Source organism: Carettochelys insculpta, chromosome 2 (assembly GCF_033958435.1).
Source record: "Carettochelys insculpta isolate YL-2023 chromosome 2, ASM3395843v1, whole genome shotgun sequence".
Lineage (NCBI taxonomy): Eukaryota > Metazoa > Chordata > Testudines > Carettochelyidae > Carettochelys > Carettochelys insculpta.
This window is the reverse complement of record NC_134138.1, coordinates 18,551,979-18,575,843: the sequence shown is the minus strand read 5'-3', so window position 1 is coordinate 18,575,843 and position 23,865 is coordinate 18,551,979.

Below are 23,865 nucleotides of genomic sequence, written 5' to 3'. Positions count from 1 at the left end.
GCCAGGGCTGGAGGGGGTATGCTGCATCCCCCACAAGGCAGAGGGGTATGGTGGTGGTATCCCCCAGAGGGATCTCCCTCTGGAAGAATGTAGGTCCTCGCCTGTAGTGGACAGCATAGTCCCGAATTCCGGAAAACGCAGTAGAGCCGGGCCATCCCACGTAGATGTCCTGGAAGCGGCCATGGCTGTCGACCATGGCCTGTAGGACCACGGAGTGGTAGCCCTTCCTGTTGATGTAGCGGCCACCACTGTGGTCTGGGGCATGGATGGGGATGTGGGTCCCATCAAGGGCTCCAAAGCAGTTGGGGAATCCCATGGCGGCTAATCCCTCGACAGCTGCGTCTGGGTCCCCAACTCAGATGACCCTCTTCAGCAGCAAGGCATTGAGTGCACGCACCACCTGTGGGGAGGGAACATGGGTGCCTGTGAGGGTTTGCAGAGTGTGACCCCCCCTCACCCAGGCCTCCCTCCTCAGCCCCCTTCCCAGGCCCCACTCACCCAGGTGCCCCTCCCCAGCAGGGGGTTCAGCCCCAGGCCTCCTTACCTCCATGAGGACAGCCCCAAGTGTGGCCTTTTCCACTCCAAACTGCTGTCCCACGGAGTGGTAGCTGTCTGGAGTGGCCAGCTTCCAGACAGCTGTTGTGACCCTCTTCTCGATGCGGAGGGTGCGCCGCATCCAGGTATCGTGGTGCCTGAGTGTGGGGGTGAGCCACTGGCAGAGCTCCATGAAGGTCTGCCGGCTCATGCGGAAGTCCCACAGCCACTGGTCATCATTCCATTCCCCCATAACCAGGTGCTCCCGCCACTCGGTGCTGGAGGGGTAGCTCCAGAACCAGCAGGGCACCCGGCGGGGGAGGGTGAGGAGGGCCCGATGGTTGGGGCCATCTCCTGGTGCTCCTGGGGAGGGCTCCCATTCCAGAAGCTGCTGGGTGGCTGCCCGGGCAGCATCTAGAAGGGCACCTGCTCTGCGGGAGGCAGCTTGGAGGGCTTCCAGATGCTGCTGGACGTCCATGTCTGCGGGCTCGAGGTCTGTGAGGCTTGTATCACAAACGCAGGGCTGCTCGTGCGGTGCAGGCCGAGTGTGTCTGGGAGGGGCCCTTTAAGGGAGCGGCTTGCAGCTGCCCCAGAAGGGCTGGTGTGCTCTGTGACCTGGTCTGCAGGCTTTCCTGGCCCCTTATTTCGAAAGAGGGGGCTTGTGTGTGTGGATGCTCTGTGCTTCCTTCCGGGGCAGGGTCTTTTCGATGTTCTCCGGGGCTATTTTGACATTGAACGTCGAAGTTGCCAGCCCTGGAGGACGTGTAGACGATAATCGTTGAAGTAGCCTATTTCAAAGTTCTTACTTCGAAATAGGCTGCTTCGATGTTGTGTCCTAGTGTAGACGTAGCCAGGGAATAGAGCCTATTTCAAAATAAGCCATAGTGTGTCCAATGGCTGTATTTCTAAAGAGGCTCTATGGGTGCATCTACACTTGCATTCCTCTTTTGAAAGAGGTTCGCAAAATGATGTAAATTGAAAATGCAAATGAGGTGCATATTTGACACCCATTTGCATATACTAATTTCGAAAGAGATTCTTTTGAAAGAAGAAAACCAGTGTAGATGCTGTTCTTTCAAAAATAAACCCCCATCTTTGAAAGAATTCTTCCCATTAAATAAAGGGAAGAAGGATTCTTTTGAAGATGGGTTTACTTTCGAAAAAGCAGCATCTACACTGGCTTTCTTCTTTCGAAAGAAGCTCTTTTGAAATAAGAATATGCAAAGGACATGCCAAACATTCAAATTTATACCTCATTTGCATTTTCAATTCACCTTATTTGCATACCTCTTTAGGAAGAGAAATGCAAGTGTAGACGAACCCTGTATTTCGAAATAGCTAAGTGCTATTTCAAAATGTATTTTGTGTGTCGCAGCGTTATATCTAAATTAGGCTGCTGTGTAGATACACCCTAATTAATCACTCGGACAATTAGGAAATATTTCTTAATATCCAATCTAAACCTCCCTTGCTGCTATTTAAATGATGTAAAATGTTTTTGAGTCATGGCCTTTGTTTCTTTAATACTCTTAAGTAAATGAAAAATAATTTCCCTGTGTTATATTCACGCAGAGGACACACCTGCAGCAAAGCAGCCAATCAGAATTGCCATGTGAAGTCCTCTTGCTCATATTTGTAGATTATGAAGCAGCTATGAATTGAGGCTGAGATAGAGAGAGGGTGACAGTGATCACGAAATTATAGTGTTCATGAAAAAGAAGGAATAGCGCCAATTCAGTGAATTTTACCTATGCCAGCTAGGCTGGGCTAACAAAAGTGCAAAGGTAGAAAGAGACTTTTGTCATTGAGGTCAGCAGATCCTACTGAGAGTTCATCTGTTGAGAAAGAAGGTGCCCTTTGTTTGTATCTTTACCGCTTGTTTTATCTTTGCAGTCTAGAGCGGCACTAGCATTTGAGATAGAATGGTCTCATATGTTAAATGAGCTTATTCCCTCTAGGGAGACTAACTATATGTTCAATGTAATAAACAATTCAAGAAAGTATATATAGTGTCCAAAATTAGAATTCCAATATTATGTGTGCTATAGAAAAGAAGTGAGCGATCAGTGCATTATGAAATAGAGGCCAAACTGTTTTAACATGGAGCCTAAATCCATGCATTGACATCAGCGGTGACTGAAGGGACTTGGCACTTCTCAAAGTCATACCCTTTATACACCTTTTGACCTTAGTGCCTGATTCATCAACTTTAAGCACCTGAGCTAGTCCTACTGAATTAAAATTAGCCATGGGCTAACTTTAAGAGCCTGAACCAGGCTCTTAAAGCACAGCCAGTTGCTGTGATGTTTCTCAGCAAAGAAACTGGAATTTAGAAAATTCAGCTATCAAGAATTCTGGAATGGGTGTTTCTCTGGGTGTTTGTGTCATACCAGCACGAAGGTGACTGGGTGAATCTGAATTTTTTAATCAGAAATAATTTGAATTAATAAAGGGAAGTTTTGTCCCTGCCTCAAACATTGTATCTCAGTTTTATGGTCTTCGTAAAAAGAGAGGGATGAAGATGAGCAAACAGTGGTTAAGTTTAATGGCAGTGAAAACCAGACACTTGAATATATCCCTTGCCAGAATTTGGTACATACTCAGTTTAATTTATTTTCTTCTAAAACTAACCCCAGTGTAATAACTATTAATTAGCCTCACTGATATAATGTTCAACTGAGATGATGTATGGTCCATTATCTTAGCTATTTTTTATAAAAAGAAACAAAGTTTGCTACAACAGTGTAAAATAAATGTTATTTCAACTTCAAACTTTGGCTGTCAAATGGTAATGCTTGTTGCATATAAAATTTTATTGCTTTAAAAAAAAGAGAGAAAAAGAAAAGAAAGCTCTTTGCAGTCTGTTGAACTGACATTTCAGTTACCTGAAAATGCTTCTGCACTTCTGAAATTATCAGCTTGCAACATTATTTGATAGGACTACATATTTTGCTGGCAAAAGCAGGGTATTTAATTCTTGCAAGAGGGGAAAGAGAATTTTCTTTGACAACCATAACTATGGTTTCATATCTTCATCAAAGATCTCCAATATATTTCATAGATACTCATGGTATAAGTCTCACAATTTGTTCTAACATTTCAAATAGCCAAAACCTTGTTTTCAGGTCAACCCCAGATGACTTTTGTCAATATTTTTGGAATTGACAAATTGGATATTCCCACAGTTCTGCTTATATAATAACATATCATTATTTTAATTTAAAATATTTTGCCTTTATCACTGGAACCTGGCTCTTTGAAAAGAAAAAAAAAAACAGTCTTCAAATCTGAGTCTTATAATCTTACTTAGGCACCATATCTATATGTTTGTGTCTAAATACTGATTTAAATTCTTACTTTAGTCATCAAGTTTGTAAACTGGGCCCTTTGCTCTGATAGGAAATGCAGACTTTGCTGCATAGCTAGCAAGAAAACCAGGTTAATACCACAATTGCCTGACCAGGTTGCTAGGAGGTGCAAGGTAGGAGGGTTGAGTGAGTCACCTGTGAAGGGTTTGCTCTTTCTCCCAGTACACTATATAACAGGCCTGTGTCAAGTGTGAGGGCATAAGTCAGGCAGAAAAAAAAAATCAGAAGGAAAGCTGGAGCTGAGGTACTTTCTGTCCGTTCCATTTTTTTCTTCCTTGTAGGGAAATGAACCTTTTCCACTTTGATACGGTATCTTCCAGTGAAGGAACTCACAGTGACTTACAAATAGCGTCAGCAATAATAAGGGATAACTCTAGAAAGGGATGAATTCCCTTACCATGAAAATGGAGCAGGTTGAAAAATTTCTCATGGAAGTCTCCATATTCAAAGCAGCCTTTCTGTATATATCTTTTTTGTCTTATTGTAGAAAATTAATATAATTCTGAGAGCCTTCCTGGGAACCCAGGTCAATGACCATGACTGTCATATAAAAATCTACAGCCTCCCATAGGAAAGCCTATAGGGAGGTTGGTCTCTCAGACCTACAAAATTACTGCTGCAATGGTGACTGGGCAAAAGGTCTGGGCTACCCCAACTGTGAAATACCAATTTCATCCTTGCCTCATGGAACAGCACCTATTTAATAAGGATCAGAGAGGTAGCCATGTTAGTCTCTATCCACAAAAACAGAGAAGTCCTGTGGCACCTTATAGACTAACAGCTATTTTGGAGCATAAGCTTTCATAGGCCAAGACCTGCTTCATCACCTATTTGATGCAACCCAGATTTGCAGACTGGGAACAAACTTGTAATTTGGAAGAACTGGCTGAGAATGGGGCATCATATAGATGTGACCAAGAGTGATCACAATAGGCCGAGAATCTCACACTGAAGTATCTGCAGCATTTGCTTCACTAACTATTGGTTTGGAGGGAACAGTGTACTTACTGATTAACCACTGGTAATATGAGTCTACCTGTTCTATTGAAACCTTGGTCCACAGGGAAGCCAGTGTGACCTCAGCACAAGATGGCACCATTGAAACTGCTAACATGAACTTCTATAAACAATTACATAAAGTTAAAATTAGATTAAGAAGAAAACATTCAGTCAAAACATTGTCTATCCATATGTTAAATTAATAGTGTAAAAAATTCCATTGACAAGCGTGGTTGTCTTTATGCCCTCTTGGTTTTATCATACTGGGAAATAATCACCGGGCAGCATAAAGGAGTTTATACTTCAAGATCATCCTCTGGATGCTTAACACAGAGGAAAACATCCAGCCAATTATCATCCTCTGCCACGGCAGTGTGGGTAATACACATATATGGTGCAAACATATTATATATTGTTGGAATGGGGTACAAACCATTCGAGTGCATAAATTGAAAACTCACTCTGAAGACTTCCACTGCTTCCCTAATCTAAGTAAACATTAAAAGAAGCCAAGTCGTTCAGGAGACTTCTCTCTGGAAATGAACATAATAATGTACTTTATGCTGTGTACGGCACACGTTAGTCCTGATGAATGCCGTTCAGTTGGTATTAAACTCTGATTTGCAGAGGGGTTATTTCTTGAGGAAGCAAAATTGCTTGCCAACGCCAGAACTATGGGTGCACAGCAATTAACAATGTGCCAAATCATTTGGTAATAACTCAGGTAGTCAGCAAACATGATCACCAGCTGGTCTGAAAATATTGTGAAAACAGTTTATGAACCCCTCTAAATTTAAAGGGGATCTCTATATAATCTCTGGTATTATCACCACATCTTTTATTTGAGCTGGCTTGTAAAGACCAATGACCATCAGGTGAGTTGAGAGCTATTCTAGCTGCTGCTCTATTTCTATCAGAGAAAGGAATTATCATGTTCCAGCTCCTGTGGGCACTGCAGTTAGGGCTGGCCAGAAAACAAAGCTTCTTTCCCCTCTCAGAAGGTTGAGGCTTTGAAATGTGTTCAAATTCCACAAAGAACTGTTTGTGGGAGAATGAGAGGTTGGCATTGCTGGTAGCCCAGTGGTTAGTGCATTTACTTCAGAGGTGGCATATGCATCCCTGAGTGAGTCCTGGCTCCATGTCAGGAATATGCAGAGATTCATTAGCATACTGGTGGCGGCATGCGATCGAAAGTGCCGCTTTCGGAACGCACATTGCCTGTGTAGATGGGGCCTTTCGAAAGGATCCCCAGACTTTGAAAGCCCCTTCTTCCTATTTGGTTTTAGGAAGAAACTGCTTTCGAAATCAGGAGGTCCTTTCAAAAGACCCCTGTCTACATGCGCAGTGTGCGTTCCAAAAGTGGCACTTTCAAATCGCACGTAGCCACCCTTATGCTAACGAGGCGCTGCATACTCATGTCAGTGCCTCATTAGCATCTTCCGACCTGCCTCATTAGCATGCCCCTTCTGAAAGGAGGGGGCTAGTGTACATGTAGGCAAATTTTATAGCAATGCTGTTGCCATCACCTTTAAATAGATCTTTGATCCCACATTTTTTCTACCCTCCATTTCTGGTAAATCCACATCCCAAACCACAGACAAGAAAAAAAAAAATCTCTTCCATTGTTGAAGTTGTCATAACATCAGCTGTGCTACAGAGGTTAGAGTTGGACTGATGCCCCATCACCATACAGCACCTCTCAGCATGAGGCCTTGATCCCTGACTAGCAGAGGCAAGACTGTAATGCAAATAATATTTTCAGCAACTATTTTTGTCTGGGGAAGAAAATCCAGAGATTTCAGGTGGGTAATAACGTATATGAAAGGTTTTGAGACTTTACAGCAAGGACTTTGCTGGTGTCAGTGGCAGTTTTTGGCAAAATTTTAGATTCAGCAGAAAGTATCCTTAGCTTCTGCCCTTAATGAGCACACTTTTGAAAGTACCCCTCAGTTCTTTAGCTTGGCTACCAACTTGTTTAGAATAGTGTGGCTGCCTTGCTAAATTCCTGCTCCTATTCTTGGAGTCCCCTCAGAGGAGACAAACGGAGGCCTTAAATCAGGGGTCAGGAACCATTCTCAGGTGGAGTGCTAAAATTTGACCTTTTGACTTCTGTGTGGTCTGAGTGCCAATGATACTTTTTAAAGTCACTAATAGTCCTACTTAGCATAGCTTCACTAATAAATAAATTAAAATGCAGAGCTTTACCATTTAGATGGTGGTTGGTAGCGTTAGCTGGTCTTTTGTTTATCCGTAGGCAGCATGGCTTCGATCATGCTCCCGGCTGCATGGAGGAGGAGGGGCAGGGCTGAGCTCCTGCTTTGTGTGCCCATGAAAATTGACTTGACATGCATGCCAGGGATTGCTGACCTCTGCCTCAAAGTCTCTGCCTTGTTTAGAACCGTCAGCTGAAAGAAGAAAGCTCCATGTTAGTAGCTGTGAATGGACAGTGCATGCAAGTAGGAGGAAGGTGATCTTATTTTGCATTATTCTGTTTTCTCAGCTTTTGGCATGGAGATGTGCTCAAAGTGGGAGGGGAAACAGTCTATAAATGGAGACCTGGTTGTGGGATTAGAGATTTAGGAGGAGAAAGATGACTTGCATTCTGGCAACTTTATCTTCTTAGATTTATTTTAGTTAATCTAGGAGATGGAGACTCAGAGTATTTGCATTTATTAAAATGCTGACTCTGCCACCAGCCTGCACTCTGCTTTTATAGCTATCCACAACTCTCAGCTGTCTTTGGATCGTATGATGGGAGCAGAAGAATGGAGCCCTGCTGAATGATTTTTGCAGTTGCAAGCGATACTTTTAGAACAGGACATGCTGAATGTGATCATGTTTGAAGTGAAAGAGGGACTGATCCTGCCGTCTTGCTCCCAGGAGTAACTCACTGATGTCAGTGACACCAGTGAGAAGATCAGAATCTGGCCCAGAATGTTGAAACTGCTGTGGTCCAGTTTCATTTTAAAGCCTGATTATTCGCTCTATTCTGGGACATGATGAAACCAATCTAATAAGAGTTTTGCTGATTTATAAGATCCCTGGCTCAGCAGAAGCTCTTTTCTTATGGTGCTGTAAATCCACAGGTATATGAAATTATTCAGTTGCCAGGGCATCTGCTCCAGAAGTAGCAGGGGAAGTCTGAGTTTTAGTGCCATGCACCAATCCATACTGGGATAATATTTTGAAAAATAATGTGAAGCAGTAGATGAAAGGTAATTTTGATAAATTTCTGGTACTTTATGTGGTTGGTGCAAAATATATATCTGAAACAGGAGAAGCCCTAGGAATCACAACTGCATGTGGCAGAATGATCTGGGTTCTTGCATTTCTGCGGTGATAGACACAATTTCTCTTTCACTCCTTAACTTACAAGAACAGATGTTGTTCCCCTCATTGAGTTACAAATGGCTCGCTCCCTTTTCTATCTGCAGTGAAGCCACAGTGTGCTTTTATATAAGAACTTGATATAAGATCCTTTGTAGTTTTTAGTATAATATAACTAATTGAGGTAAAACCCTGGGGCAAAGGGTATAGGGTTAACCTTAGTTAGCTACATGGAGTTAAAACCTACCTGTGCTTTCTCTTCAGTAGAGTTTTAGCTCTATGTAGTTCTCGCTAAGAACATACACCTTCTTTGTAGTGTAGACCAAACCAAAGTAAGGTTTGGAAACACATTGGTACAGCACTGATTTGCTAGAAAAACTCATCAGGTTCAGGTGCAGAATAAGGTCTATGGACCTAATTCTCTACCATCTTGTTGAATCATTTACATTATTGCAGAATGAGGAAAAAGTGGGAGTGCAAAGCACAACCAGATCCAAACTACAGCGTTTCACATTCTCTTTGGGGAGGTACAAGTGACACCACAGGGTAGGAAATCAGATCCTGCTGAACCTGTACATGCACGTGTGTGTATGTTGAGTTTTCACTAAGCCAACAGCATGTTGACCAGTAAGATGACTTAATCTGTTCTCTACATAAGTGAACACAAATAAAGTCTCATTAAAGGGTGCAAAGCCATTAAGCAAAATTCTTTTTATGATCCCAAAAACATCTAACTGCTTCTGAAATCACAAATGAATCCCTGTGTAAGATACTCTTGTGTTAATGTAAGACTTCTCTGCCTTCATATACACAAAATTCCCTGCTACTCCTCCAGCACAGACACACTGAGCAGTTCTCCTCCAACAAGGTGGAAGAAGATGTAATTAGCAAGCAGTTCTTACATTCCCCCAGAAAAGAGTTTGCTCTGAGTCTGATGTTGCCCTTACTTGAATAAATTTAGAAAAGCCACATATTGCAGATTCTGCATCAATTTGATTCCAGTAACAGAACTGTTTAGTTGGCTGGAATGATTTCCATCCTCTCTGATACCTGATTGAACAATAAAAATTGTAAGGCAAAAATAAAGTGATGCATTCTGATCTCATTTCCACCAGTGCAAATCCAGAACTACTCCCTTGATATCAATGAGTTTATTCTGGATTTATACCAGTATAACAGATACCTGAGTCTGGGCCAAAAGAGGATTTAGTGAAAGGTCATTTTCAACTTTAAGTTTATGTCCATTGTGATGAATTATTGGCACAAAAAGCAAGAATTTAATTTTCCAGCTATTATCTCAGAACACTAGACTTAACAGATTTCTCATTGTAACACCCAAATGAGGAAGGTCAGAATTATTCCAATTTTATATGCAAGGAACTGAGCAGAGAGAAACAAATGCAAAGATTTACTAGCACCCACTATGTTTTTGAAACTTGCACAGGATGAGAAAGTAAAATTAATTGTTATTCACGTGCTTAAGATTTTAGTTACATGTATATGAGATGTAGCCTTCCAAATGAACAGAACCCCAAAGAATTAAATCATCCTTCAGGGCGAGTGAGGTACTGTACAGTACAGATATAGGCTGGCCCCACTAAATCCAGATCTGAACTTCAAGCTCATGTTGTCCTGGTCTCTGCTATAAAATGATGATAGCATGCCTATGTTGATAAAGCTGTTTGGGGACATGGTAGAATTATGCAGGCAAGTCTGTGGCTTCTATCACTGTATTCTGAGTTTATGCTGTGCAGCTCTGCCAGCACAGCTATACCAATACAGTAATGCTGACATAGGCTTGGCAGTATAGACATAGCCTACAGTTATGCTACAGCGTGCTGTCAACAGAAGTCACTGTCAGAAGAGATTTCCCGAGAAAACTTCTGTTGACAGAGTGCAGCCACACACAAAAGCCAATCAGGAGACTGCCTGGCTGCTGTCTCCACAAAACAGGCACCTGGAAGCATAGCAGACAGGGCTGCCCATTGTTGTGGATGCCCTCCACATAGCTTTTTTGTCAACAGAATCTCTCAACAGCAGTGTTATGTCTCAAAGCTTTGAGGCAGAACGCTGCCGGGAAAAGTGTGGTGTTTTGCCCAGATACTGTCCACAAATTCCGTTTTGTGTGTGCATGTTCCACGAGTTTTGTCAACAAAACCAGGGTTTCGCCAGCAAACTCATTAGTGTACCTGTAGCCATAGAATCAGAGAATACTAAAATTGGAAGAGTCCTTGAGAAGTCATCATAGCCAGTCCCCGGCACTCATGATATGGCTCTTATGTTCCAAGAAGGATGGTCTTGTGGAAAAGGTCCAGTAGTAGGATGGGGCTATAACAGATGTTTTGATTTGCTGACAATCCCTAAAATATCATTATGGGTCAAACCAAAACCAATATTTCTGGTAATATTTAGCAAATTGGCAAGTTAAAAACATTTTATTCTGAATCAATTGAAGTATTTTCTTTCAGCAAATCTAAAATTTTTGGTTTTCCGACACCGTACACTTTCGATTGCTTTTCAGAAAGCAGAGGCGTTTTTTTTGAAAGAGAAAAGTAATCTTAAAACCCAACCCCCAAAATCAAAGTGTCTCATTTTCAAAGTATCAAAAGCTGGGTCTACACGTGAGCACCCTTTTGAAAGGGCAAAAATTCACATTCGGCGGTCAAAATAGTGGCCGTCGAAAGGGAGCGACTGGGCACTATTTGCGGATCGACAGGTCAATCCACTCTTTCGAAGTGCCACCGTGGTCTTTTGAAAGGGAGCGTCCGCAGGGCTCCGAGCCCTCTTTCAAAAGAAGGGAGCCACAAAACACTGCGGGCGGGGTCCCATGGCCAACAAGCCCTTCTGGGGCTGTGGCCAGCTACTCCCTTAAAGGGCCCCTCCCTTGACCCTGCACTCTGCATGAGCTGAGTGCTGCCCAGCTGTTCCCAGCCTGGCGGAGCCCACTCGTGCTCCAAGATGGATGCACAGCAGCAGCTCCTGCAGGAGGACACACTCATCACGGACACCCTGCTGGCAGTGCTCTGCACTGTTGCCACAGCAGCACCCAATCTCGTCGGGTGGCTGGGTGGTCCCCCTGGGACTCCCCACCCAGGGCACTGTCGGGTGCCCCCCCCCCCAGGTGCCCCAGCACCTCTGGACCCACCCCAGCAGCACTGACTGGTGGGAGTGCCTGGTGCTGGGGGAGTGGGGTGAGGAAAGGTGGCTGAGGAACTTCCGCATGTCGAGGCAGACCTTTGAGGAGATCTGCCACTGGCTCACCCCTGCACTCCGGCACCAGGACACCTGCATGTGACCCGCTCACACTCTGGAGAAATGGGTCACGATCACTGTCTGGAAGCTGGCCACCCTGGACTCAAGAACATGACCGTCACGAACTATATGCAGGTGTGGGGACGAGATGTGAATGGGGTGGGGGCACCTAAGCTAGAGAGGAGTGGGGGGTACCTAACCTGGAGGGGGCATGGGGGGCTGTGAGCCCCATCGGCCCCTGGAATGCTTGGCTGCTGGGGTACGGGGTCCCTGGCGGGGAGGAGAGAGTGTGGGGAGCACCGGGGAGGGGGCTTGGTGGGGACAGTGGGAGGGGACTCAGCAGAGATGGTGGGAATGGGCTCAGTGAGAGCAGCTGCTGGTGGGGGGGCAGGAGGTGGGCGACTTTGGCCGCATGCTCCCGGAGAGTCTGGCCAATGCCTTCCAGAGTGTTCAGCAGCCTCTCTCATGCCGCCCTCTGCCACTCCAGGTGCTGCTCAGCCAGCTCAGCCTGGCGCTGGAGGGCTGGGTCCTCCTCAGCCTGGTGGGGGCCCTCCAGCCATGGCCCAGGCAGCACACGGTGTGGGTTGGTGTCTGGGCTCTTCCAGCGTCTGCCAGGAGGGCTCTCAGGGATGAGTAATGGTGCCGGGCTCTCCCAGCCCATGGATGGTGGGGCTGTATGGAGAAGGGGACAGCATGTTAGTAATGTGCCACAGTTGGAGAGGTGTCTGCCCATGGCCCACCCCCCCAGGCCCCCTGATGGGACCCCCACCCCCCCAAGGGGTACCCCCCCCCAACAGGCTGGGCATCTCATCCCAATGGAGATGCATCCAGGGGCCTCTCATGCGGATGGCCGTTCCTGGCCTGCAGTGTGCAGGCCACAGGTGCTGTCCAGCGCAGAGCAGCTGCCGCCCCATGTGCAGCTTGCGGCACTGTGCTTGGGGGGGGCGGGCGCTGGGCATCAGTTGTGGGCCCCCAGGGGGAACTGCATACTATAGTGGGCTGGCATGTGTGTAGCCTGGGCCCACTGGTCCTGTGTGCAGCCGACTGGCCATTGCGTTACCCCCACACTACTGAGTGGGTACATGCCCCTCCATGTACATACCAGAGGGTCCCTCAATGATGTCCATGGATACCCGACTCCCAGTTGCCTGGCTGGACAAGCAGGAGGGGATGTAAATGGTGAGGGTCCCCTTCTTGTTTGACCACTTGGTGGTGTCCTCACCCACCTGGGTCCCTGGTCCAGGCTGCTCCTCCACCTCCGACTGTGGCTCGTTGGCAGACATGTCCAGGAACGCTGGGGGTGGGGAGCTGTCCTGGGGCCCCAGGATGCCCTGGATCACCTTGAAGTTGGTGTAGGTGGCTGGGGGCTGGTCTCTGGCCCTTGCCCTGGCATAGCCCTGCCACAGCTCCTTCACCTTGGAGCATATCTGTTTGACGGTACGCTCCAAGTGGTCCCAGTGAGGAGGCCCTGAGCCAGGTGGCTGAAGGCTGTGGCATTGCGTTGCTTAATCATAGAATCATAGAAGAGTTGGACTGGAAGGGACCTCGAAAGGCTATCGAGTCCAGCCCCCTGCCCTCATGGCAGGACCAAGCACTTTCTAGACCATCCCTGAAAGCCATCTATCTAACCTCTTCTTAAATATCTCCAGTGATGGAGATCCTACCACCTCCCTTGGCAATTCATTCCAGTGTTTGATCACCCTGACAGTTAGGAACTTTTTCCTAATGTCCAACCTGAACCTCCCCTGCTGCAATTTCAGTCCATTGCCTCTTGTTCTATCCTCAGAGGCAAGGAAGAACAAGTTCCCTCCCTCTGCCTCATGACACCCTTTTAGATACCTGAAAACTCCTATTGTGTCCCCCCTCAATCTTCTCTTTTCTAAACTAAACAAGCCCAATTCTTCCAGCCTTTCTTCATAGGTCATCTTCTCTAGACCTTTGATCATTCTCGTTGCTCTCATCTGGACCCTCTCCAATTTCTTCACATCCTTCCTGAACTGCGGTGCCCAGAACTGGACACAATACTCCAGCTGAGGCCTAACCAGCGCAGAGTAGAGCGGGATAATGACTTCTCGTGTCTTGTTCACAACACACCTGTTAATGCATCCTAGAATCATGTTTGCCTTTTTCGCAACAGCATCACACTGTTGACTCATATTTAGCTTGTGGTCCACTATAACCTCTAGATCCCTTTCTGCTGTACTCATTCCTAGGCAGTCCTTTCCCATTCTGTATGTGTGACACTGATTGTTCCTCCCTAAGTGGAGCACTTTGCATTTGTCCTTATTAAACTTCATCCTGTTTACCTCAGCCCATTTCTCCAGTTTATCCAGATCCTTTTGAATTATGACCCTATCCTCCAAAGAAGTTGCAACCCCTCCCAGCTTCGTATCATCTGCAAACTTAATAAGTGTACTTTCTATGTCAATATCTAAATCGTTAATGAAGATATTGAACAGAACTGGTCCTAAAACAGACCCCTGCGGAACCCCACTAGTTATACTTTTCCAGCAGGATTTAAAACCATTAATACCTACTCTTTGGTTATGGTTATCCAGCCAGTTGTTCACCCACCTTATAGTAGTCCCATCTAAGTTGTATTTGCGTAGTTTATTGATAAGTATATTATGTGAGACCGTGTCAAATGCTTTACTGAAGTCTAGGTATACCGCATCCACCGCTTCTCCCTTATCCACAAGACTCGTTATTCTATCAAAGAAAGCTATTAGATTGGTTTGACATGATCTGTTTTTAACAAAACCATGCTGGCTGTTCCCTATCACCTTACCACCTTCCAAATGCTTGCAGATGATTTCTGTAATGACCTGCTCCATTATCTTTCCTGGCACAGAATTTAAGCTGACTGGCCTGTAGTTTCCCAGGTTATTCTTGTTCCCCTTTTTATAAATGGGTACTATATTTGCCCTTTTCCAGTCTTCTGGAATCTCTCCCGTCTCCCATGATTGACCAAAAATGATTGCTAAAGGCTCAGATACCTCTTCTATGAGCTTCTTGAGGATTCTAGGATGCATTTCATCAGGCCCTGGTGATTTGCAGACATCTAATTTCTCTAAGTAAACCTCCATCTCACAGAGGACCTCCTCCTTCCACAGGCCCAAGAGGTCCCGCAGCTCCCGTTCCATCAAGGAGGGAACCTTTTTTTTCTTTTTCCCTCCAGAACCCTGGGAGTCCTATGGGGGGTGGGGGGCGGGAAATGGGGCTTGTGTGGGGGCTGTCTGCTGGCCATGGTTGCAGCACTGGGAGTGTGGGACTGGAACACGTGCAGGGGCTGCTCCCAGCATGCTGTCACTTTCGTGCCCTGGGTTTCCTCTGTGTGTGCTGCTTTAAGACAGCCAAAAGCAGGGATCATAGAGCCCCACTGCTGCTGGCTGGAGTGGCCCTGTGTTCCAGCTGACAGACAGCATGGTGGACCCATCTTTCAAAAAAGCGGAATGTGGAGCATCTACATGTGTACTCTTTCAATTTATTTTTTTGAAAGGGGAAGATCTTCCTGATATGCGATTGGGGTTCGGATTTTGAGGTCTGCACCCCATGCCTTTGATTTCTCTTAGAAAGACGATGTTGAGTGTGTGGATGCTCCTCCCATTCTTTCGAAAGAGGACCACTTATTTTGACATTCTGTGCACGTGTAGACACAGCTAAAGTGAAACGTTTACATTTTTTCAAACTTTTTCCCCAACCAAAATAATTTGGCAGGATCTAAATAAATTCACAGTGTGCTGGTGTTGCTGAATCTTCATTTTCACCAAAATGTTCCATTCAGCTCTATTCAGGAAATTTGGGTTCAGTAACTGGCTTCACTATAGGTTCCTATTTTGAAGCTAGAACATGGGTGCATCTACACTAGCTGGCTATTTCAAAGTACCTGGCACAACGTGGAAATAGCACGCGTTGCATCTACACAAGGCGCGCGCTATTTCGATGTTGAAATTGACGTTAGGCGGTGAAACATCGAAATCGCTATTCCTATCCGAAGATGGGAATAGCGCCCTACTTCAACGTTCAATGTCAAAGTAGAGTGTGTGTACATGATCCATGTCCCACTACATCGAAATTGCGGGGTCCTCCATGGCATCCATCAGCTGAGGGGTTGAGAGACGCTCTGTCCAGCCCCTGCAGGGTTCTATGGTCGCCACGTGCAGTAGCCCTTAGCCCAGGGCTTCTGGCTGCTGCTGCAGTTGCGGGGGTCTATGCTGTGTGCACAGGGTCTGCAACCGGTTGTTGGCTCTGTGGACCTCGTGCTGTGCAGGTCGAGTGTGTCTGCGAGGTTCCCTTTTAGGGAGCAGCTTGCTCTTGCCCCAGAAGGGCTAGTCCAGCCTGTGACCCCATCTGCAGACTTTGCTGGCCCCTTATTTTGACAGAGAGCACTTGTGTGTGTGTGGACACTCCACATTTCCTTCTGGGGCAGCTCCTTTTGACGTTCCCTGTTGCTACTTCGACATTGAACATTGACGGCACCAGCCCTGGAGGACGTGTAGACGATACACGTCAAAATAGGCTACTTCGATGTAGTGTGCTAGTGTAGACGTAGCCCATAAGAATGGCCACAGTGGGTCAGACAAATGGTCCATCTAGTCCAGTATCCTGTCTTCTGATTACTAACAGAGGGAAAGCCGTGCTAGTCTATATATTATCAAAACAAAAAAGCAGAAAAGTAGCATTTTTAACACTAACAAAATAATTTCTTAGGTGATGAGCTTTCATGGGACAGACCCACTTCTTCAGACCATAGCCAGACCAGAACAGACTCAATATTTAAGGCACAGAGAACCAAAAATAGTAATCAAGGTTGACAAATTAGAAAAAAAAGGATCAAGGTGAGCAAATCAGTATATATATATATACAGAAATCAGTAAGAAAACCAAAAAGGTCGCCAAAGATAAATATAATGAAAGAGTTGGTTAGAGATAAAAAAGATATGAGATCAGCAATTAGTAACAAACATAAAAAAAACTAACTGCAGAAATATTATTAAGTATGTGAGAATCAAACTATCCGTAGAGCCACTGGATAAAAGAGGTACAGTAACGCTTCAATTTATGAGGGTTGCATTCCCATGCACCCTCGCATAACTTGACTTTCACATAAGTCGGGGGTGGCTTTATTCCCTGGAGGAACACACGTTCTGCATCTGGGGAAGCAGCAGGAGCACCTGGAGCTCCTTTTGAAAGGTAAGTCCTGGGGTTGGCGGGAGGTAGCTAAGGAGGGCTAAGCCTGGCAGCAGTCTGGGGCCATGGGAGGGGGCAGGGAGGGTTAAGCCTGGAGTGGGTTAGGGCTGCAGGGGGATGGGGGGTGGAGTTGAACTGGAGCTGTGAGCAGGGTGCTTGAACCAGGGCAGGCAGGGTTTGAGCTAGAGTCATGCATGGGGGTGGTGAGCTGGAGCCATGCTCAGGTGGTGAGCCGGGCCATGGGTGGGGTTGAACTGGGGTGGGGGGTTGAGCTGGATCCACACAGGAGGGGTGATGAGGAGAGCCAGAGCCAGGTGCTGGGGTAAGCCAAAGCCCTGTGTGGGTGATGAGCGGGGCTGAAGGGGAAAGGAGAAGTGAGCCGGAGCCATGCACTGCAGGGGGAGTGAGCCGGTGCCAGGGGGAGTGGGATTTTGAGTTGCGCTTAACTCACATGAAGGCAAGTTAAGTGCAACTCAAAATCGTGCATTTCAGGGGTTTCCTGTGCTAAAGGTGTACTCAGGAAAGACATGATTGTTGCAGAGAAACTAAATGAATTATTTGCATTGGTCTTCATTTCATAACATATGGGAAGATCCCCCCACCTGAGATATTCCTTTCAGGTGACAAATATGAGGAGCTGTCCCAGACTGAGGTTTCAAAAAGGTGGTTTTGGAAAAGACCGAGAAATTAAAGAGTAATAAGTCAGCATGACCGATGATGGTAACCCAAGAGTTCTGAAGGAACTCAAATGTGAAATTGCACAATTACTATCTGTCATGCATGACCTCTTGCTTAAATCAGTCTCTGCACCAGATGACTGGTGGACGGCTAATGTAACATTAATTTTTAAAAAAAGCTCTTGAGGTGATCCTGGCAATCACAGGCCATAAGCCTAACTTCATTTCAAACAAATTGGTTGAAATTATAGAAAAGAAGAGAAGTGTGACGTATGAACACTGAATGTTTGGGAACACTCAAAACAGCTTTTGTAAAAGGAAATCAGCTTCACCAATCTATTAGAATTCATTCAGGGAGTTAAACATATTGACAGGAGGAGCCAATTGATGAGTGTTGTTGGGCTTTCAGAAAGCTGTTGACAATATCCCTCCCCAAAGGCTCTTAAGCAAATAAGAAGTCATGGAATTAGAATAAAGTTCCTCTCATGCATCAGTCTTTGATTAAAAGATAGGAATAAATGCTTACTTTTCCCAGTGAAGAGTGGTAAACAGCAGGTCCCACAAGAATTACAGATGACACAAAACTACCCATACATCTGATGAAGCAGGTCTTTGCCCACAAAAACTTATGCTCCAAAATATCTTAGTCTATCAGTTGCCACAGGACTTCTTGTTGTTCTCGAAGATACAGACTAACACAGCTCCCTCTCTGATACTCAGCTATGTCTAGATTAGAGTGATCTGTTGACAGTAGGGGGTGGCGTGGGGTGTGGCAGTGGCACTGTGGGTGGGGGTAGCAGCTGCAGGCAGCTGGTCAATCATAACCCACAAGAGGCTGCTGGTGACATCAAAGAGGGTCATGAGCTGGTCCCCAGCCTGCGACTGCTACTCCCAGCTGGCAGCAGGATGGTGCCTGTGCCCCGGGGCTGCCTGCTGGGTCCGGGGCACACACACCTTACACATTGTTCCACACACTGGGACTGCAGCACGAGGTTCGGCCTGAACCGGACGTGCACCACTCACAGCATGCCCCATCTTTGCTCACCTCCCACATCCTGGGGTGTGTGACTCATGGGCTACTTACTGGAGAGACCCTTGTCCAGCCCCAGGGACTCCCTGGAAGTGGCCTGGCTGGCAGGGACTGACTCCAGGGTGATCATGAGGGTGCTGCTGGCCTCCAAATCTGTCTCCAGCTCTGGCTGGGGTGGGGGGTTGGGTCCCCTCCTCCTCTGGCTACAGGGGTGCCTCCACCACTGTATCTATGGGGCTTGGTGGAGGTCATGTGTTGTCCCCCCACAGGATCTGGTGCACCTGTAGTAGGGGAAGGTGGCTGGTCTTGGCCTGGAGCATCAGCTGGCATTGTGGGCCTAGGGGTAGCCTTTCTGGAGTGCCTTAACTTTTGACCATACCTGCTCCCTGCTGTGGGTGGAGTGGCCACATTCTGTGAGGGCAGTGGCCATCTGGGTGTAGGCAGGGGCATTGTGCCACTTAGCCTTGGGGTCGAGGCGGGTCTCCTCCTCCCCCCACAGGTCCAACAGGCCAGGCCAGGTCTAGGATGGGGCCCAGCACTTAGTGCCCTGGGGTGGGTGTTGGGGTGCTTGGCTGTCTGCCATCTACAATGGCTGTAGCACAAGGAGTGGCTGTGAGGATGTGGGGGACTGCAGCCTTGTAGCCCTTCTGCTTCCACTCTCTCAGCTTCCTGCCACAGGGTTTCCCAGGTTGGTGGCAGGCATCATGGAGCTCTGATTGCTGTGGATAAGATGTTCTCCAGGGCACCTGGAAGACTTTCATGTCAACAGAAGGCAACACAGAAGCCGACAGTGGCTGTCTGTCAACAAATCTTTGTTGACAGAGGCTTTATACCTCATGGGGAGTGGGATTACCTCATGGGGAGTAGGATAAGACTGCCGACAAAAGTGCATAATTCCGTCAATTTACTGTCAACAGAACGCCTTGGGAATCTGGATGCTCCAAGGGTTTTGCCAATTTTGTCAACAAAACCCTCTAGTGTACACAAAGTCAAAATCTGACTGCAAAAAGTTACAAAGGAATCTCACTAAAGTTGGTGGCTGGGAAACAAAATGACAGAAAATTCATTGCTGATATACGCAAAATGATGTTGAGAGAAAAAATAGTCCCAATGGCACATATGGCACATGATGGGGTCTAAATTGGCTACTCTGTTACCACTCAAGAAAACTCTTGGAGTCACTATGACTGCTTCTTTAAAAGCATCCACTCAACATGCAGTGGCAGTCAAAAAAGAATGTTAAGAATCATTACGAAAAGGATAGATAAGATAGAAAATATCATAATTCACCTCTATAAATCCATGATATTCATACATCTTAAATAATAAATACAGTTCTGATGACCCCATCTTATAAAAGATACATTACAGTCAGGAAAGGGCAATAAAATAACTAGGGATATGGCATGGCTTCCACACTAGGAGAGAGAAAAAGCCTGGGACTGTTCAATTTAGGAGGGAGACAGCTGAGAGGGGATGTGATATCTATAAAATCATGAATGGTGTGGAGAAAGTGAATAAAGAAGTGCTATTTATCCCTTCCCATAACACCAGATCATGAAAGTCATTGGATGAAATTAGATGGTACTTCTTAAACAAACAAAAGGAAGTTCTTCTTCTTACAACATGGCATTAATCTGTGAAACTCATTGCCATTGGATATTGTGAAGGCCAAAACCATAAATGGGTTTAAAAGAGATTAGGCTATTTCACGGAAGATAGGTTCACCACTGGTTATTTGCCAAACTGGTCAGGAATGCAACCCTATACTTTGGTGTCCCTAAGCTTTTGACTTTCAGATGCTAGGACTGGACAACAGAGGATGGATGACTGGTAATTGTTCTGTTCTTTCCTTCAGAAGTAGCTGGCACATTTGCTGACCGCAAAAATGATACTGAACTAGATGGCCTAGACTGGTCTGACCCAGTGTGGTCATTCTTATGTTCTTTTATATTTAGTCAGCTGCAGGCTTGGAAGGGAAAGGATGTTTATGTGTTAGCTGGTATTGTTTTGTGAGTTAGGTTTTAGGGGGAAACAGTTAATGGATGCACTAACAGTATTAAAGGAAAACACACTGGAAACAGTGCCTAAAGGTCTTGCAGCTACAGAGACAGGCAAATCAGTTTCTATCAAATAAATAGAAAGAATAACATTTTTTCTGGCTATGAAAATGTTAGTCTATTCCCTTCCTCTCCCCCTCAACTCCACCAACAAATCCACACTTCTATGCACACATTTTTTTCTTTCTTCCGATATCTATGATCTCTCTTGTTTTCACCCAGCCCAGGACAGGAAATGCCTGAAATACCATGGCTGAAGTATTTCTGGCACATCTGGAATAATAATTAAAAAAATACAGCAGATTTATGCCAAGCAGCTTTCCTCATGAGATTTCCAGCCCAGCTTTCCTCTCTGAAGGGTTTTAAAGATTCTGAATAAGCATCTGAGCTGCTGGGTGCTCATCTGAATAGAGGCGAGTCTCCAAATCATAGGCAATTTGTGCATCACTGATACTAGGTTTGTCTTTTGCAGCTCAGTCTCAGTGTGATGAGGGCTGGAGTCATCCCTGGAGTGAGTGCTGTGCCAAGGGAGCCAAAGCCCAGGCCTGCTAATCAAAGCCAGGTTCCTTACGTGCCAACCTGCCAGCCACCAAGACAGCTTCTTTCTTTACATGCAAGAGAGAAAAGAATCTGTATAATCTTCATAATTATCCTAGTTGGCTCCAAACCAAAACCTGGGAGCCAAGCATGCACAAAGCCTGATTTTAACTTTGAACCCTATGCCATGCCACTAAGAATGATAAAAGGCTGAAATTCCTGCAGAGTAATGGGCAGGAGGAAAGGTTACAGGTATAGATTAGACAAGAGGGAGTGTGGTCTAGTGGACAGCTTTGGACTGGAAGTGAACAGAATGGGTTATTTCCAGCTCTGCTGTTGACCTGCTGTGATTCTCAGGCAAGTCACTTTCCACCTCTGCAGATGAGTGATTGATTGGTTGAGGTGCTCCAGCATGGCTGGGTATAAGGCAGCAAACTCTCCTCCCCTGGCCCTTGCTGCCAAGTGCTGCTCTGGGCCCACAGTGGTCATTCTCTTCTCCTGATGCCACCCTGCAGCAGTTCACTTAGACTCCCTGCTGTCTCCTGTTCTGGGAACAAGCCGAGCAAACTAAAGTCCAATGGCCTCATGGTGAGTCTTTGATCAGAGTGCAGACTCCTTAGTCCTTCCACGCCTGGTCTGTGGGGTTTTCATGCCATCTTTTTCACTGTGCCTATAGGGAAGGCAGGACTCCCCTGTCCTTGGAGTTCCATGCAGGGACACCCTAGTCCACAGACACAGTCTTCCCCTCTGGGCATCTTGCTACCTCAGCAGGCCCTTCCCACATTCCCTTCATGGGCCCACTGTGACAGTGTTTTTCTCAGACTCTGTCTCTCCAGGCTCTAGGGTCTTTCAAGGCTCACTCTTCTGTCAGGGGTGGTCCTCTCAGTCCTTCCCCCTGGAACACCACAACAAATTCAAGTGAAAATATGAGCTCCTTGAACTAGAGCTTTTTCCATGCCTCCCCTACCCCCACCACTTAAGCTTCTGCTGTGCAGCATTCCTTAAGTTGAACACCTCCCATGGCCTCTTCCCTTTAGGATGGAATCCTGCCCTTTTGCTAAGGCTCACTACCGGAGCTTCTCCTGACTTTAACCTTTTCCAGAATTCCTTACTTAGGGAAGGATCCCAAGGCTAACTCTCCCCCCAGACTTCCTCTTCAACACTGCAGGTCACTCCACTCTCTAGTTCCAAGAGAGTTCTGTTCCTTCCTTCCTGCAGACCAGCTTCTTCTCTGAGCTTTCTCTCCTTATAGGAACCATTCAGTTCTTTCCCCACAGCTGTAACTGGGCCTGGCCCAGCCTCAAGGTGCAACCAGGTGACCCCAAGTGAGCTCTCCAGCTACACGTATTCCTTTCAGGACCAGTGTGGTGTATACATTCAGTGACAGCTGCCTACCTTTCATCTGTCTCCTCTATTTTGATTTTAAGTTCTTTGGAGAAGAGAGACTGTATATTACTCTGTTTGTATAGCCCCTAGCATGATGGACCCTTCAATCTTGGTCCAAATCTCTAGGACAGGGGTGAGCAAAATAGGTGTGGGCCCCCTGAGGAGCATGTGAAATTTCCTAAGGGGGTGCAGCATGATTGGCTGCTGGGTCTCAGACTCACACATCTCATTAAAAATGTTGGTGACTGTTTTTATGTCTGTGTATTCACATTTAGATACTGATTAAGTTTTTACATTCGACAGATTTGCTTTCTTACACGTCAGAAGGGTTTTTGTTTCATATGAACATAACTGAAATTCCTGTTGGTTTGGACTACGTTAGACAGATGTGGGGGGTGAGAGCAGCTGATTGCAGGGATAAAAAGGGAGGCCTGATGTAAGAAGTTTGCTCACCCCTGCTCGAGGACATGAGAATAAAATACAGAATAAATAATTAATAGGCAAATTATCCCTTCTGATGTTCCCAGGCCAACTTCTATTGATTTAATTGGAAGCCCTGCATGCACAGGGAAGAGCAGAATTATCTTCCCTTTCTAAAGAATAATAAAACGAGGGCTGTGCTGATAGGAAAATAATAAAGGCAATAGGAATGGACTTCCAAGGAACTGACTCACCAGAACGTCAGAGTGCAGAGGTTGCTGATACCAATGACTGCATTTCTGGGGTTCCCATTTTTGCATTGCACTTCACATCTCTTATGGTCACTTACCCCTCCCTGGTCAGTGTGGGTAGGAAATGTTACCAAAGTGGAATGCTCTGCTACCTTTTCCAGAGGGCAGCTTTTCTTCTTCACTGGCACAGGTGTAAAGGACCACACACAGTCCACAGAAGCGAAGAACTGGCCCAGTTAACATTTGTTAGGACATTCCTGACAATGCTATTCACACATTGCATGCAAATCAGTGTTTATGGACAACTGATTTACCTAAAACCAGGAAGATGTTCACTGGTGTTCAGCAATAAAAAACATTGATTAAAAAGGGTTAGCGCTTTAGTAATGACAACTATGAACAGTTCTGGTGTGCAATCAAGCAATGAAAATAAACTTAGATCCCCTAATTATGATAAAACTTAACTCTTTTCTTTTCAAGGGAAGTCTGATGTTCGTAGTTCATAGATGACATATGTAAGCACAGAGAGAGGCTGTTTTCAGTCAAACACTAGGTTGTTTTTTACACTTTTAAACTGCACAGTTAACAATTTAACTACACTCGTGACTGCTCCATATTGCTAGTTGGTACTTCAGACAGAATACTAAGTCTACACTGCTCTGGCATATATTATAATTGCATGAGGCTGAAACTCCCCAGAAAACGTCACAGAAACTTGTATATTTCATACTTTGCCAGGAGCAAACATTAATAATGCAAGTGGCAACTAAACTGAATATTTTTAATAAACTTACAATTCATTTGTACTGTAGTAGGACATAGGAGCATCACTCA